We start from the raw sequence: 3,438 nt of genomic DNA, 5'->3' as shown, positions 1-3,438 counted from the left end.
GGGAAGATTGGGGCCATCCAGAAACCACTGGGGGTGCCTTACAATCTTCTCAGCCATCCTCATTTAAAGTCCTACAAGGGCTTACCTAATCCAACCGTCTTGGTTTGCAGATGGAGAAACTGAGGCACAGAGCAGGGCAGAATGGACTAATATGAGGCCAAATCATAAATATTTTTTTAGCTCATGTTTTAAAGAATGAGCCAGTGCACTAAAATTTCATATGCATCATCCCATTTAATTCTAATAAGCTTGTGAATTGGGTGCCGCTATTATTTCCATTTTAGAGATGAGAAAACTGAGGCTCAGGGAGGTGAAGTAACTTGACTGCAATTAAAGAGTGGAACTATGATGAAACCCAGCAGATTAATTCTAGAGCCAATTTCTTGGCCACTCTTCTCAAGTTAATCACTTTACACTTATGGTAACATCTTCCTTCAGGACAGTTTCAAATTACTGCAGAGGGCAGAGCTTACTCTGAGGCATGCATGTGGAAGTGTAGCATTGGTTGGCCTTGAAGTGGGTGTGCAGAGAGCCTACTACGCTTAAATCATGAATAAGAACTTCAGATCTTATCAAAATCCAACTGCAGCGAATAAATAATACCAATGTGAACTATTACTGGTTGCACAACTTCTAGGTTGCAGGTTTTGTTTGTTTGTTTGTTTTATGTGTATTACCTCTAATCTTTATAATAATCCCATGTTAGGCTAACCTCACTGTAGGTGAACTTCACAGTGACTTCATGAAGTTACCCTAATTCTACAGCTGATAACAATGAGACTTATAAGGTCAAGTGCCTGTCTCCAGATCACATAGATGATAAGTAGGTAAGTAAGGATTTAGAAGGTTCTCAAAGTGCCTGCTGCTCCATCATCCTGGCTCCCTACTGTTTGCTCCTTTGAGTCACTGGCAACCTCAGGGTTGGGATCAAGGGAGATCAGTGACGCTGCTCCCCTGAGCCTGTGTGGACCTGCAGCCCTTGGCATGTGGGAACAGGGAGGGTAGGGACGCGCTGAGTTCTGAGCATGGCCAGAGGGAAGACTGATTGAAAACTGGGAAGTCAACCTGAAAACCAACTACAAACTGGGGTTCTGCGACTCCCCACCCCATTTAATGAACCTATCTCAGATGCTGATCTTTGAGAGGCTGGTCTAAAAGTCAGAAGATGTGAGTTTTAGTTCACATTCTGCTACTAACATGTAGGAACCGGAGGCATTTCCTTTCTACCTGGGTTTCAGATTCCCCAATATATGCAACGAAAACCAAGATTACTGGGTTTTCTTCTCCCTATTATCTATTGATTCAATAGACTTATACATAATGGTGGAGTTTTATGCATTCATACTATATCACTGGTTTTTAAAACCTTCTTCTTTTTTCTTCTTCTTTTTGGTGGGATCAGAGTAGACAGCCAACTTTTTCCCCAAACAGAAAGTTACATGGAAGAACAATATACAAACCTCTATAAAGGGCAACACCTGTTGTTTATTTAGGCAGGGAGTTCCTCTTTTCCCAGGTGTCATCTGAATTCAAAGGGGAAATGTCCACTCCCTCCTGAGTAGATATGATGTGAGCCATGGTTTGGGACAGATGTCTTGTTTGCAGGCCTCCATGGTGTCTCCCTGCTGTCCCCTCCTCCATAGTAGCTCCTGAGACCTTTCTTACCCATGTTCAGACTGGGAAGATCCCAGGTTGAAAAGGGGGATTGTGTGGTCTCCTGGGCCTCCATCACGTGCACTGCCCATTGCTCTTACAGGATGGTTCATCAGAGCTGGCCTAAGTTCCAGAATAATGGTCAGAGACCTCCTATAGGCTTAAACCTTCTAAGTTCCCCAGGCCCATTTTTCAGGGTCCTGGGACCCAGCCACAATTTTGCCAAATGGGTCTGAACACTCCTGCATGGGTGCTGTGGTCTGAGTCCCAAAGGAAAAATTTCACTCGTTTCTGATATGAGGCATGGGATGTGAGGCATGGCTTGGGAGTGGTGTTTTATTTGAAAGTTCAAATAAAATTGGGCCAGCCTCCCTCAGGGATTCTGAGTGACAGGAACAAGTTGGCAGTTGTGTATGGGTCTCACCTTGGCCACTCATAATAACTCTGTGACCTTAAGCAAGTTACTCACCCTTTCTGGTCTTCAGCTGTTTTATCTGTAAAATGGGGATAATGATGATAATAATGATAATAACAATAGTAATCTCTTACTGAATACTTGCTGTGTGCAGATTCTATATATTTCCCCTTCATTATATCAGCAAATCCTCATGATAACCTTATAAAGTAGGTGTCATGTTACCCATTCAAAAAACGAGGAAACTAAGACCCAGAGGTTAGGTGGCTTGTTCAAATTCCCAAAGTTATAGCTCTCAAATACCAAGCTAAAATTCAAATCCACGTTTATTTGATTCCAAAGAACATTTTCATCTGTATCATTGTACCATCTGCTTACAATAAAACCTGCTAGAAAGGGCTATATTGAAAATCATGAAAGGCAATTTACATTAGAATCACAGACCTGGCATATTGTAGATGCTTAGCAAATGAGTTGTCTTTCCTCCGCTCCATGTTCAATATACCAAAGGCCCCTACAAGTTCCTCTCTTCCCAGAGGGTAAAAGTAGAGAAAGGGAAGAAAATTCTGTCTGAGCTCTGGAAAAATGAAAATTTCCCTGGAAATAATCTTCTTTTTTTTTTTTTATTGGTTGTTCAAAATGGAAATAATCTTCTTTAATAAATGTTTCACAGTCTGTGTTCCATGGGACACTATTCCAAATGTGGAATGTTCTGTGTTTTAAAAAGCTTGGGAAACACTACCTCCTCCACCCCTGTCTTGGAGATGCTCATTGAATATTAGCATATTAAAGGCACTGAGACAGCCTGCTGTAAAGTCTTCCAAATTTAGCTTGACCCAGATTGTTCCAAATCTAATAGGTCATGGAATCAACCCTGCCAATATACATACCATCTGATAACAGCCTGCTCTACAGAAACATATTTGGGAAGGAAGATGATTCTTGTCCACTTATGCACATAAGATAATCAGGGGCCAGAGAGCCTACCTGGGTTGTCCAAGTTCTTCCAGCTACCCCAGTGATGGATCTTTTTGTAAAGAAAGCCTTATTCTCAAGTTCATTGCTGAGCTATAAGGTAGAGTAGTGGTTAAAAGAAGAAAAGGGGAGTCAGAAAGCCTGAGTTTATATGCTGTCTTTACCATTCTGCAGCTGTATGTCCTTGAGCAGTTTGTTTAGCCTCCCTGGGTCTCATTTTTCTTATAGATGGGGATAATAGGGGGCAGGTCTCACAAGGCTAATTTGGGGGTTCAGTGAGTTAATAAATGATGTGTTTAGAATAGCATCTGGTGCGAAGTAAGAAGTTAATTATCACTGTGCCTAGTGGAGTTTTGCATAAAATGAAGTTCACTTGTGTGTCCATGGCCCTGGAG

The sequence above is a fragment of the Ictidomys tridecemlineatus genome, chromosome 1, assembly GCF_052094955.1.
Source record: "Ictidomys tridecemlineatus isolate mIctTri1 chromosome 1, mIctTri1.hap1, whole genome shotgun sequence".
NCBI classification, from domain to species: domain Eukaryota; kingdom Metazoa; phylum Chordata; class Mammalia; order Rodentia; family Sciuridae; genus Ictidomys; species Ictidomys tridecemlineatus.
This window is presented reverse-complemented; position numbering follows the sequence as displayed.